Source organism: Neoarius graeffei, chromosome 2 (genome assembly GCF_027579695.1).
Source record: "Neoarius graeffei isolate fNeoGra1 chromosome 2, fNeoGra1.pri, whole genome shotgun sequence".
NCBI lineage: Eukaryota > Metazoa > Chordata > Actinopteri > Siluriformes > Ariidae > Neoarius > Neoarius graeffei.
Window position 1 is genome coordinate 37,642,978 of NC_083570.1, and position 14,429 is coordinate 37,657,406.

Below are 14,429 nucleotides of genomic sequence, written 5' to 3' on the forward strand. Positions count from 1 at the left end.
CAGCACAAAATTAAATGTTACAGAAAAAAATGTTTGTATCTGAGCAGCATATTACATAAGAGAGCACTTCTCAGATTAAAAAAGAAAACAGAATGAAGGCTACCGGGTTTTGCTGCAAAATTAAGAAGCAAGTGTGACAGTCAAAGTGTCCAGAAGAACCGTGACTGGTTCTGCAAGATTCTCAGTAAAACCTACAGCTCATTTCCTTATAAAATTGCACTCATTGTACCTGAGACTACTATTTTTTTAAGGAAAGGATTGTCTCACACCAGATATTGATTTTGTTTCATTTATTATGGCTTACTGCTGTTGATGATTTTTTTTTGTGTTGAAACATTTCATTTCATTATTTTTCAGCCATTTTTGATCTACAGCATTTCTTTACATGTGCCTAAGACTTTTGCACAGTATTGTGTATGCATCATAAATATGTACAATATATTATATTACATGGCATTTAGCATACGCTTTTATCCAGAGTGACATACAACGAGTGCAAGAGTCAGGAACACAAAGTGCTGAACTTCTAGACAAGAAAGTTCTAATGCCAACTGAACCAATGGCAGCAATACCTAGTGTAATATGCTGTTGAAATACCAATGCTCAAACCAACAATATAAAGTATAACTAAAGAACTCAAAACAGCTAACCCCAGGCTAGACCGTACACAGCCTGGGTTGGTCAAGACTGAAACACAGTTACACAGTAGGCAGGGAAGAAGGGGAGAGGTGCAGTCTGAAGAGGCGAGTCTTCAGTCTGCACTTGAAGGTGGTCAGGGTGGTTCTGACCTCAATGGGAAGGTCAATGGGGAACCAGCACAGACAGTAGTCTTGAGTGGGCTGGGCAGGAGTGGAGAGGAGGAGGGGCCAGGTGACCAGTAGTAGTGGAGCGTAGGGATCTGGCTGGTGTGTAGGGACAGAATAGGCTCTGGAGGTATGCTGGCCCTAACCCCTTGAGAGCATGGTAAGCTAGTACCAATGTCTTAAATTTGAGGTGAGCTGCAATAGGTAGCCAGTGCAGGTTGGCAAGCAGAGGGGTGACATGGGAAGGACAAGGGAGGTTGTAGACAAGGCAAGCTGCATATTCTGGATGAGCAGCAGGGGTCTGATGGCAGAAGCTGGAAGGCCAGCAAGGAGAGAGTTGCATTAGTCCAAGCAGGAGAGGATCAGTGCTTGGACCAGGAGCTGAGTGTTGTACATGGTAAGAAAAGGGCGGATCCTTCATATGTTGTAGAGGAGTAATCTACACATCCGGATAACTGCAGCAATGTTCGCTGAGGAGGAGAGTTTGTCATCAAACACGGCACCCAGGTTCTTCGCATTGGGTGAAGGAGACCTAGAGATGTCCCTGATGGAGATGACAATATTCAGGGGTGGAGAGGATGGAGCAGGAATGTAGATTACCTCTGTCTTGCCTTGGTTGAGCTTCAGGTGATGGTTGTCCATCCAGCTCTGAATGTCACACAGGCAAGCAGAGATGCGAGTGGAGATCTGTGTGTCAGAAGGAGGAAAAGAGAGAAACAGTTGGGTGTCATCAGTATAGCAGTGGTAGGATAGACTATGAGCAGAGATAATTGGGCCAATAGACTGGGTGTAGAGGGAGAAGAGAAGTGGACCAAGGACTGAACCTTGAGGGACACTGGTGGTAAGTGGGCATGGTGCTGATACAGTACCAGACCAGGTAACCTGGAAGAAGCCACCAGAGAGATAGGACTTGAACCAGTCTAGGGCTGTCCCACAGATCCCTGGAGCTGATAAAGATGACAAGAGGATGGAGTGATCAACAGTGTCAAATGCAGCAGAGAGATCAAGGAGGATCAGAACCGAGGAAAGGGAGGCAGCACATGAGAGAAGCACAGTCTCAGTTGAGTGTCCGGCTCAGAAGCCAAACTGGTGAAGATCCAGGAGGTTGTTCTGTGAGACAAAAGAGGAGAGTTGGTTAGCAACGGCATGTTCAAACGTCTTTGACAGGAAGGGTAAAAGAGAAATGGGGCAGTAGTTCTGGATGACAGAGGGGTCTAAGTTGGGTTTTTTGAGCAGAGGGGTGATGTGGGCCCATTTGAAGCTGGAGGGAAAGTATCCAGAGGACAAGGAGGAGTTGATGAGGGAGGTGATAAATGGGAGGATGTCAGGAGTGATGGTATGGAGGAGAGATGGGGGGATAGGGTCAAGGATACAGGTGTTCGGATGGTGAGAGAGCAGGAGCTGGGAGACATCAGAAGTGGAAAGAGGGGAAAAACAGAGAGCAAGGGGGGAAAGACAGGGAGGGACTAGGAGGGGAAGATCTTGCTGGCCTGGAGATAAGAGGAGATAATTTGTTTAGTGATGAGGAGAGAGAGGAGAGCAGGGAGCATGCAGCAGATTCAGTGGGGAGACTGGCAAAGGAGTCAAGTGGGGGGAGGGAGGCAGTGACCAAGGAGGCAAGAGAGGCGGGAGAGAGGGAGTGGAGGTTTTGATGGACTGTAACAGTGGGAGTAGGAGGGGGGGTGATGGGTGGGGAGGAAGAGGGAGGGAGAATGAAATGAAGTGGTGGTCAGACAGATGGAGAGGGGTAAGTGTGGGATCTGAGGCAGAGCATTTTCAGAGGAAGACCAGGTCTAGAAGGTGGCCAGCTTTATGGGTTGGAGGAGAGTTCAGCAGGGAGAGATCAAAGGAGTGGAGTAGGAGAAGGAAAGTAGCAGAGTGGGAGGCTTCTAGGTGGAGATTGAGGTCTCCCAGAAGTATCCGCGGGGTGCCATCTTCTGGGAAGGAGCTGAGTAGGATGTCCAGTTCATCAAAGAAACATCCCACAGGGCCAAGAGGGCAATAAACAACAATGACAAAAAGGCTGACAGGAGAAGAGATGGAAACAGAATGAAAGAGGAAGATGGAGAGGGGGGAGAGTGGAAGAGGTGAGAACTTCCAAGATTGAGAAATCAACAAACCAGTGCCACCACCATGACGACCAGACAGGCGAGGGGTGTGAGAGAAAGAGAAGTAGGTGGAGAGGGCTGCAGGTGTTGTGGTGTTGTCAGGTGAAACCCAGGTCTCTGTCAGTCCAAGGATGTGGAGGGACAGAAGGGAGGCATTGGCAGAGATGAAGTCAGCCTTCCGTGTGGCAGACTGGCAGTTCCATAGTTTAGCAGTGATTCAGAAATCATATTAACCATGGCAATCTTATAATCATATGAAGGGAAAAAAAATCACTGTATGATCGATCTGTTTGATGTTGGTCACACCCCATTATATAATGTCATGATTATATGAATTGCTACATTTCCCCTACAAGGGCTTAGTAAGAAAAATTTTGTTATGAATGTCCGAATAAGTTCCAATAATTAAAAAAAAAAAAAGGCTAAAGACACATGTGGCACTCTCATTAGCGGGTGAGTTAATATAGTAGGTCTTATTGTTCTTCTGGTGTCCAAAATCTTCCATGACTAGAACTCTTGGCTCAAAGTGAGCAATATGATTGAAACAAAGCATGGTGAAGAAGTTAATCTCTATTGACTGTATTGTGCTCAACTCTCATCTCTGAGCTCCAGCAAATCTCCAAAAGTAAACTGGATGATTACCAAAGCGCAGTTGGTGAGAGCACAAAGGCCAAATTGACTTCAAATGCAGTGACTGAGCTGAAAAATGGGACAGACACCATGTTTCATAACAACTCACAAGCCTGACTCTCTACAGCAGCAGAGAATTAGACATGAAATGAATTTTGCAACCGAACTCATTGTGAGTTCAGTAGCCTATACATAGCACACGACTGCTGGGCATAAAACAATGGCTTTCTGTAGTCTACACTATAGTGTAAGGAATCAAACATGGCATTTGTACAACCCCGTCCCCGATTCCAAAAAAGTTGGGACAAAGTACAAATTGTAAATAAAAATGGAATGCAATAATTTACAAATCTCAAAAACTGATATTGTATTCACAATAGAACATAGACAACATATCAAATGTCGAAAGTGAGACATTTTGAAATTTCATGCCAAATATTGGCTCATTTGAAATTTCATGACAGCAACACATCTCAAAAAAGTTGGGACGGGCAATAAGAGACTGGAAAAGTTAAAGGTACAAAAAAGGAACAGCTGGAGGACCAAATTGCAACTCATTAGGTCAATTGGCAATAGGTCATTAACATGACTGGGTATAAAAAGAGTATCTTGGAGTGGCAGCGGCTCTCAGAAGTAAAGATGGGAAGAGGATCACCAATCCCCCTAATTCTGCGCCGACAAATAGTGGAGCAATATCAGAAAGGAGTTCGACAGTGTAAAATTGCAAAGAGTTTGAACATATCATCATCTACAGTGCATAATATCATCAAAAGATTCAGAGAATCTGGAAGAATCTCTGTGCGTAAGGGTCAAGGCTGGAAAACCATACTGGGTGCCCGTGATCTTCGGGCCCTTAGACGGCACTGCATCACATACAGGCATGCTTCTGTATTGGAAATCACAAAATGGGCTCAGGAATATTTCCAGAGAACATTATCTGTGAACACAATCCACCGTGCCATCCGCCGTTGCCAGCTAAAACTCTATACTTCAAAGAAGAAGCCGTATCTAAACACGATCCAGAAGCGCAGACGTCTTCTCTGGGCCAAGGCTCATTTAAAATGGACTGTGGCAAAGTGGAAAACTGTTCTGTGGTCAGACAAATCAAAATTTGAAGTTCTTTATGGAAATCAGGGACGCCGTGTCATTCGGACTAAAGAGGAGAAGGATGACCCAAATTGTTATCAGCGCTCAGTTCAGAAGCCTGCATCTCTGATGGTATGGGGTTGCATTAGTGCGTGTGGCATGGGCAGCTTACACATCTGGAAAGACACCATCAATGCCGAAAGGTATATCCAGGTTCTAGAGCAACATGTGCTCCCATCCAGACGACGTCTCTTTCAGGGAAGACCTTGCATTTTCCAACATGACAATGCCAAACCACATACTGCATCAATTACAGCATCATGGCTGTGTAGAAGAAGGGTCCGGGTACTGAACTGGCCAGCCTGCAGTCCAGATCTTTCACCCATAGAAAACATTTGGCGCATCATAAAATGGAAGATACGACAAAAAAGACCTGAGACAATTGAGCAACTAGAATCCTACATTAGACAAGAATGGGTTAACATTCCTCTCCCTAAACTTGAGCAACTTGTCTCCTCAGTCCCCAGACGTTTACAGACTGTTGTAAAGAGAAAAGGGGATGTCTCACAGTGGTAAACACGGCCTTGTCCCAACTTTTTTGAGATGTAGTTAGTTTTTTTTTTTTTCTTTTTTATCAGACATCTAATTTTTGGGTTTGTTTACCTGACATGTTTCGACGTACAACTTCCGTCTTCCTCAGAGTGTCACCGGATGTTAATTGGTGACGCATCTTTTATCAGCTGCTGTATATAAGCTATATTTAATATAAGACATAATGAACGTAATCGAAAGAAAAAGTTTTTTGAGATGTGTTGTCATGAAATTTAAAATCACCTAATTTTTCTCTTTAAATGATACATTTTCTCAGTTTAAACATTTGATATGTCATCTATGTTCTATTCTGAATAAAATATGGAATTTTGAAACTTCCACATCATTGCATTCCGTTTTTATTTACAATTTGTACTTTGTCCCAACTTTTTTGGAATCGGGGTTGTATCACTTTTGTTCATTATAGTCATTGGGCTAAATCATACCATATAAAGGAATAGCAAATACAAATAAATTGGAAATCCAATGCACAGATGAATACAATAGAATATATTTAACAGTTATTCCACAAAATCAAGTCGTACATGACCTGATAGCCAATGAGGCGTGTAGTACCGAGTTGGCTATAAGCCATGTACCAAGAGATTGAGTAGAATAACTGTTTTGTTCTATCCACATTCACTGGATTTTGAGAAACAGAGCATTTTTATTTTTTTGCAAGTTCGAGAAATAAAAACTTTATACAAAATGTCCAACAAAATCATTTCTGCTTCGAATGTAAACAAACCAGCGAAATAACAGCAATTTGTGAACAATGCTAGAATAATAATTCTTGAAAAATAAAAAAAAGATACGTTCTTACCATCAAATACTTTTATTCCATATTTTGTTGCTTTTTCTGTATTTTTTTTTTTTTTTGGGGGGGGGGGTTGTTTTCAAGTAGAGCTTTTATTTCGTCCTCGGTTGGTTCAGCAACACGCTCCGCCATTTTGTTTTTCTCTACTCATGGTATATGAGCCGATAGCCTAGTTGATGAGAGCACACGATTGCTCATATCCAGTGAATGTGGATAGAATAATAACCTTTAACTTTACACAGTAGCTACTGTGCAAAAGTCACATGCAAAGAAAAGCTGGAGAGCAAGCATGCCTTGAGAAATCAGGAAAACCAAAGTCAGAGTTTGGTGTGAGGGGAAAAAAAGAAAGAAAAAAAAAACATCTCAGGTACACTTTGTGCAGTTGTATAAAGAATTTAGTTGGTCAGTTTTAAGCATTTTGGAGAATCTGCAGAAATTATTCTGTAGACCTTTTGCATCCATTATTTATTTATTTACTGTTGTTGTTGTAATATGTTGCTCACTGACATACAGGTTTTTTTTCTGTTATAGTAAATGGTTTGTTGGAAAAATATATATATATATATAATAAATCTATTTTTTAAAACAATAAACATCGACGACAGAAGACTTTTGCACAGTGCTGTCTGTACCTTAATGAGTTAATAATAATAATAATAATAATAATAATAATAATAATAATAATAATGGGGTGAGTTTTCTTTTTTCTGATTAAAAAAAATGAGAAACTGCAAATTCTCTGATCGTATAAAACAGTCCATTATTGTTTGTAGCCCTTATTTTACTTTTTAACTCTTAAAAAAAGGAAGGGGGTGGGTTTTTTCTCCTGCCGCGCACTCACATTAAGTCTGCCGCCGCGCACTCCCGCTTTTTGCGCCAATTAAAGCAGAAAGAAAGAAAACACACACACGTCCCACCCCTCCGATTAAGGGACCGGGGGAGGTAAGGGGGCCTATGAGGAGATAAAGTGCAGAGGTGTGTGTGCGCGCCTTTCGGGTCTAGTCATGTCAAAGCCTCCTGTCCATCACCCATCCCCAAGCATTCTACATCTCACTGCGTGTCTATGAATCAGTATTTTTTAAAAAGGTATCAGAACTAATTGGCCTTTAATGATCCCAAGTAAACTGCATATGTAAAATTAGACCAGTTTCTTTTCTTTTCTCCTTTCTTTTTAATGACAAAACTCAACTCATATGACTATGGACTACAGTATGTGTCATAGTTTCCAAGGCTAACTGTGATGCATTGCCACTCTAATGCAGTCTGTAAGCATGCTTTATGCTTTCAGGCTCATGAGGGAGAACATCTTTCCTTTTTGTGAATAAGACTGGCCACTTTATTCGAGCTTGAGCTCAAGTATGATTTTGTGTTCCAGATTTAGATATGAAAGTCCAAAGTTTGTGCAGTAAATATGTACAAAAATATCCAAATATATATATATATATTTTTCACAGTACTATGCAAAAGTCTTAGGCACATGTAAAAAAAAAATGCTGTAGACCAAAAATGACTTTAAAATAATTAAATGAGATGTTTCAACATTAAATAAATAGTATAAACAGCAGTAAACCATAAAAAATAAAACAAAGTCAATATTTGGTGTGAGATGACGCTTTGCTTTAAAAAAAAATAGTAGTCTCAGGTACAGTGAGTGCAGTTTTATGCGGAAATGAGCTGTAGGTTTTACTGAGCATCTTGCAGAACCAGCCACAGTTCTACTGGACACTTTGACTGTCACACTCGCTTCTTCATTTTGCACCAAAACCCAGCAGCCTTCATTGTGTTTTCTTTTTTAATCTGAAAAGTGCTCTCTTATGGAATACACTGCTCAGATACAAACATTTAATTTTGTGCTGGAAAACGAATGTTTGGACTCTAAAATGTTTTTGTACTGACTTGATAATGTAGAAGTCATAAAATAGAAATCTCTCACAAAGTTTGTATGAAAAAAATAGGGGGACTAAGACTTTTGCACAGTACTGTATAAGTTAACACTTAACACCCCTTAACATACTTTTCAAAAGAAGCAGCCTGAGAGAAAGCTTAGACCTAATTAAGAACATGATGATGATGATGATGAAGTCAAGCACATCAATATGATATGACTTTTCAAAATATATTCATGATGCCAAGCATAAAAGAACAAAAGCTAAGAGTGTGTGTGTGTATAAATGTGAGTGTGTGTATGGGTGTCTATGAGGCCAGGGTACTTTATTGAAAAGGCTTCAGCCTAGATGCAGTAATGTTAACTTCAAGTGGCCTCCATGGCTCCCTCTTTCCCTCCTCTCTTCCCAAGGCCCCAGGTTGCCTTTGCATGACATCATCGCCGAAGCATGCCCCTCTGAACCCCCTGCGAATCTCCCCGTCGTCACTCCAATTGAGACTTGCTGCTCTGCAACCCATACGTTTTTTTTCTCTCCTTCTCTTTTCTTCCCCTCCTTCTTCCCTTTCTCATCCTCCTCTTCTCTGACAATTCCCTCCCCTTTTCCTTAACCAGGAGAAGGCATTGTCTTGGGCGAGGGCCTGATCAAAAAAACGCAGCCCGCCCAAACCGCTCCCTTTCTGTAAATTCAATAAGCCCACCTTAAAGATTTGCCTAATTAATGGATGACATCTTTGGCTGGAGCAGAGGCGAGGTATTTTGCTCGGGCTCGGTCATTGTTGGCCTCCTAATTAACTTTCCCAGGTCAGCCTGGGTCTCAGCAACCTGAGAGTGAAGAGCTCCATTGTGCTAGGAGTTGTAAACTTACTTTTTTTTCACTTCGGCACTTAAAAGGGAAAGCAACTATAGGGAACAGAAAATATCCCATTTAAGGTCTTTGTGAGTGAACTGCCTGCACATGGTCCAATAAAGGAAATCTTTTTAAATAAGCGTTAGTGGTCCTCCCCACAATCCTCCCCTCCTTCTCCTCTCCTCTCTTTTCCTCTCCTTTATCAGAGCGATGCGGAAAGTTTATGAATGATAGCTCGGCGTCTGAGGAGTGAGGGGCAAGGGCCAGGCTTCTGTGTACCATTTGTGTTTGAGCCTTTTGAAGGAATTCGGGTACAAAGGGGAAAAAAGTTGTGCTCTGTCTGGCAACTGTATAATTATGATTTTCCCCTGTGCGAAGAATAGAAAATAAAAGTTGCTACTGTAGGGAAAGTGACACTTATTGGCTCAGACAGTTGTTCTGCCCTTCTGTTTATACAGTCCACCTATTCTGCTACTCCCCTTTTCAAGACCAGTGATCAACCAATTAAAAAGAGGGAGGTCACAGGCTGGTTAATGACTATTATTCAAAAATAAGCATAACACTTGAATATTATTATATTCCACTTATCGAACAGATAGCATGCAAGTCATGGAAAAGGGGCATAACAACAACTCAGACTGATCTTTTGGAAAACAATGGAATCCTTCATTAACACCTACCCCCTCTTATTTCCTACACATACATACCGTACACACACACACACACACACCGTCTGTCCGTCACCCAGACTAATCCAAAAAAAAAAAATGAAGCTTCCTCACTTAATGAGTGGGGTGTGATCTTCCCACAGTCAGAAAGGACAACATCACACAGTCATAGCTGCTCTATTCACCATTCATTTGACAGTGCAAATTAAGCCGGTTACACAAGTAATTCTTTCTTTAAACGTGCACCAGATCCCAACTGTAGATACAGAGAGTGTATCAATCAGCAACCAAATATGCAGCACATAACAAACTTTCTTGCTTTCCTTCAACAGTATATTTAGCGCATTATAAACGCTTCATTTCTGTAATGTAACAATAAGGATGAGGATGAAAACCATGTGTTTGTGCAGCAAAATGAAATAACTGAAATAACTGCAATAAAATCATCCTTCATGAAAGACAAACTGGAAGCATCTGCAATCTGACTTCACAACCAGCTCTTTATTTTACATAATCTTCCCTAACCCTATGTTCACTCTGGCAAGTGACAAAACAACATACAATTGTCCATTATATATATATATATATATATATATATATATATATATATATATATATATATATATATATATATATATACACACACATATGCATGAGCTGTAATTTCTTCATCAACCACAAGTGAAAATTTAACAGCGTGACAAGTGAATAGAGATTTTCTCAATTCTGAATAAATTGGATACAATGAAGCAAGATGACAAATCCAAATCAATCCCATGGCCCATGTGGTCTGATGTATGTAAGGTCTTTCCGGTTTTAAACATTGTGAATGCACACAGTTTTAGCTGTTAGCTGCATTTCCTTTTTACATGCAGAAAATTGAAGGAAAAAAAATTTCTATCCATGCACGATTTCACCTTATCCTGTCATTTAGGGCCTTTCATTCAGTGCATTTAGAGACATTATGAAGAAAAATGAAACTTGGAAGCATGTCAGAGAGAATGATGGTGCCAAAGCATAATAGCTCCACCCCATGCTTAATAATTCAAAAGGTAGTCTTTTCATCAAATGCATTCTCCAAACATGCATTGGATGATTGTGACCAAAGAGTTTCATTTCTATTTCATCAGTCCACAGCACTTGTTTCCAAAATGCCTCTGGCTCATTCAGGTATTGTTCAGACATTGACTTTTGTGATGAGGATTGCAGGAAAGATTTCCTTCTGATGACTCTTCCATGCAGGTCATATTTGTGCAAGCAATGCTGCTGACTGGAACCGTTTCACCAGCACTCTTGTGTTAGCTAAACCTTCCTACAGATCCTTGGTGTCATATGTAGGTTGTGTTTGGCATTTCTGCCCAACATCCATAAAGTTCTCTATCTTGACATTTCAGACAGTGGAAATTGTGAGCTGGAGAAATTTAATATATTTTCATAGCCTTTCCCTGCTTTGTAGGTGTCAGCTGGCTTCATTATTAGATCCTCCATCAGCTACTTAGAGGAGCCCATGGTTGTTGAGTGTTAGCACAAAGAGTCAGGAGTTGTTATTCCTAATGATAATTCTTGACATGCCTAATGAATCCTAATGAGTCAATTAATTCCTAACGAGTTAATTAAGTTCGGAGATTTAACAAATGGAAGGGTGTCCAAACTTTTGCACATGCCATGATTACCATTTTATTTAATTTTTTTTTAAGTTTGTCAAATATAAAGGAACTGTGAAATAGCATTTGCAGATTTATGTCCTTTTTTAAAATAAAATAGTTTGCTCAGTTGTGTTGACTTCTTTTCACTTCAAAATTTAAAAAAAAAAAAGCTCATTTGGCTGAAGTGTCCAGAAGTTTGCGTACAACTGTATAACTGCAATTAAGAAAGTCAGTTCTTAAAAAAATAATAGAAAGCCTGACAAGATCCATTAGTAGCAGACACTAACTGGTATTTACATAAAGTTATTAATTTGGCAGACACAATTGAGGGTTAAGGGCCTTACTCAAGGGTCAAAAAGTGGTAGCTTGGGAGTATCAGGATTTGAAGTGTCAACCTTCCAACTGTCAATCAGCAGCTCAGAGCCAATAAGGCAAACTTCTATTAACTGTATTTCCTTCCTTTCCACTCAAAAAAAAAAAACTAGGCATGATGTCCACAATCAGTTGTCTCATTTCCACACCTAGAACCCCAGAATTCCTAACCAGTTTGGCTTCAAATTAGCACTCTATAACCATGCCCATGCCTTAATTTGTTACTTTTTACTTCGGTGATCCAAACATATCCAAAAATGTTACAGTCAGACAAATTTTCTCTGTACATCATCAAGAGGATTTAACAATTTCCCTCCAGGGAAATCACTCATCTAGATACTTGATTGCTGCAACTATTTCCTGGGATTGTGCGTGCCACAGTTTTCTGGACTCTGTGGGCCTGTTCCATATTTTTTTTCAACCCAGGATCCCTTGAGAATCCCCTATGGATAGTCCCTTCTATTATTCCATGTCCAGTGACACCTCTGCTCTTGGTTGGTCTTCTTGCACATGCCATTAAGTCCTTGCAATCCCCACCAGTTAGGTCTCCCTTATCATATGACAGCTACAGCAACCCAGGAGAGAGAAGGCTAATACATGCTTCCTCTGAGGCTTCTGAGTCATGGAGGCCTAACACACTGAGAGCTCAAAGATGCCTACAGTTGGACAGTGTTGCTGTGATTGATAGAGAAAAGAAAGTATGCCATGTCTACCATCCAAATATAATGGCTATTTTTGCTCTCTTGGACTCACTTATCATGATTTGAACTCAGAATCTCAAGATAATAGAACAAACACTATTCTGTTGCACTCAAGTGGTTAACCATTTTATCCAGAATGGTAGCAGCCCAACTTGCTTTCCTAAGTTTACCCATTTTACTTGATGTGCTGTGTTCATTCTATTAGCTTCCTGTAACTGGACACATTTTGCCTAGAAAAGACAGAATTTGACCAGTTCATCTTCATCTAATGGCAAAACTCAAATCACACACTACATCACTGGACCCTTTAAGCCACTATATGGCTCTGCTTGTCCTGCCATCCTTTGAGTCATATATATATAAAATGGCGGCACGGTGGTGTAGTGGTTAGTGCTGTCGCCTCACAGCAAGAAGGTCCGGGTTCGAGCCCCGTGGCCAGCGAGGGCCCTTCAGTGTGGAGTTTGCATGTTCTCCCCGTGTCCGCGTGGGTTTCCTCCGGGTGCTCCGGTTTCCCCCATAGTCCAAAGACATGCAGGTTAGGTCAACTGGTGACTCTAAATTGACTGTAGGTGTGAATGGTTGTCTATGTGTCAGCCCTGCAATGACCTGGTGACTTGTCCAGGGTGTACCCTGCCTTTCACCTGTAGTCAGCTGGGATAGGCTCCAGCTTGCCTGTGACCCTGTAGGACAGGATAAAGTGGTTACAGATAATGAGATGAGATATATATAAAATGTATGTATTTATTTATTTATTTATTCATTCCCCACTCGCGCCTTCCTTTGGGTGGTCTTTTTTCCCCTCAAGCTTGGGTCCTCTAACAGAGGCCTGGGACTTTGAGGGTCCTGTGCAGTATCTTAGCTATTCCTAGGACTGCACTTTTCTGGACAGAGATCTTGGATGTTGTTCCTGGGATCTGTTGGAGGCACTCTCCCAGTTTGGGGGTCACTGCACCGAGGGCTTCTATCACCATGGGGACCACTGTTGTCTTCATCTTCCACATCTTTTCTAGCTGTTCTTTCAGCCCTTGATACTTCTCAAGCTTCTCAAGTTCCTTTTTCCTGATATTATTGTCACTTGGTATTGCCACATCTATCACCACACCCTTGTTCTCCCATTTGTCCACCACTACCATGTCATGTTGGTTAGCCATGGCGTTCCATGTATGCTCTTCCTGCTAGCACCTTACACCCTGCTGTTATGTGCTGGATTGTTTCAGAGGCATCTTTGCACAGTCTGCACCTGGGGTCCTGCCTCATGTGGTAGACCCTGGCTTCTATCGATCTTGTGCTTAGAGCCTGCTCCTGTGCAGCTATGATTAGTGCCTCTGTGCCATCTTCCAGTCTAGCTTTATCCAGCCACTGGTAGGACTTTTCAATTTCAACCACTTCTGCTATCTGCCGGTGGTCCATCCCGTACATTGGTTTGTCCATCCATGATGGTTCATCTTGCACTTCCTTCTCAGGTTTCTGCTACCTGAGATATTCACTAAGCCCTTCATCATTAGGGGCCATCTCCTTGATGTACTCATGAATCTTTGTTCTTTCATCCTGGATAGTGGCTCTGATGCTCACTAGTCCTCAGCCTCCTTCATTTCTCTTAGCATACAGACTCAGGATGCTGGACTTGGGGTGAAACCATCCCTGCATTGTCAGGAGTTTTCTTGTCCTGATATTGGTGGCCTCTATCTCCTCCTTCAGCCAGCTTATTTTGCCAGCAGGGTATCTGATGACTGGCAGGGCATAGGTGTTCATGGCCCAGACCTTGTTCTTCCATTCAGCTGACTTCTCAGGACTTGCTTTACCCTCTGTAGGTATTTGGCTGTTGCTGCTTTCCTTGCCGCCTCTTCATGGTTGCCATTTGCCTGTGGGGTTCCAAGGTACTTGTAGCTGCCTTCCATGTCTGCTATTATGCCATCTGGTTGCACCACCCCCTCAGTTCTGACTGCCTTCCCTCTCCTTGTTACCATCTGGGCACACTTATCTAGTCCGAATGACATTCTGATGTTGTTGCTGTAGATCCTGGTGGTGTGGATCAGTGAGTCAATGTCTGGCTCAGACCTGGCATACAGCTTGATGTCATCCATGTAGAGAAGGTGGCTGATGATTGCTCCATTTTGTAGTCTGTATCCATAGCCGCTCTTGGTGATGATCTGACTGAGGGGGTTCAGTCCTATGCAGAACAGCAGCGGAGACAGGCCATCTCCTTGGTATATGCCATACTTGAAGGCGACCTGTGTTATTGGCTTGAAGTTGGCCTCTAGGGTTGTTTTCCACA

General features: G+C 41.8%; 1 pseudogene; it reads right to left on the bottom strand.

Moving 5' to 3' along the window:
* Positions 1-722: 722 nt before the first annotated feature.
* On the bottom strand, positions 723-13,564 carry LOC132869404 (uncharacterized; annotated as a pseudogene).
* Between the last annotated feature and the right edge of the window lie 865 nt (positions 13,565-14,429).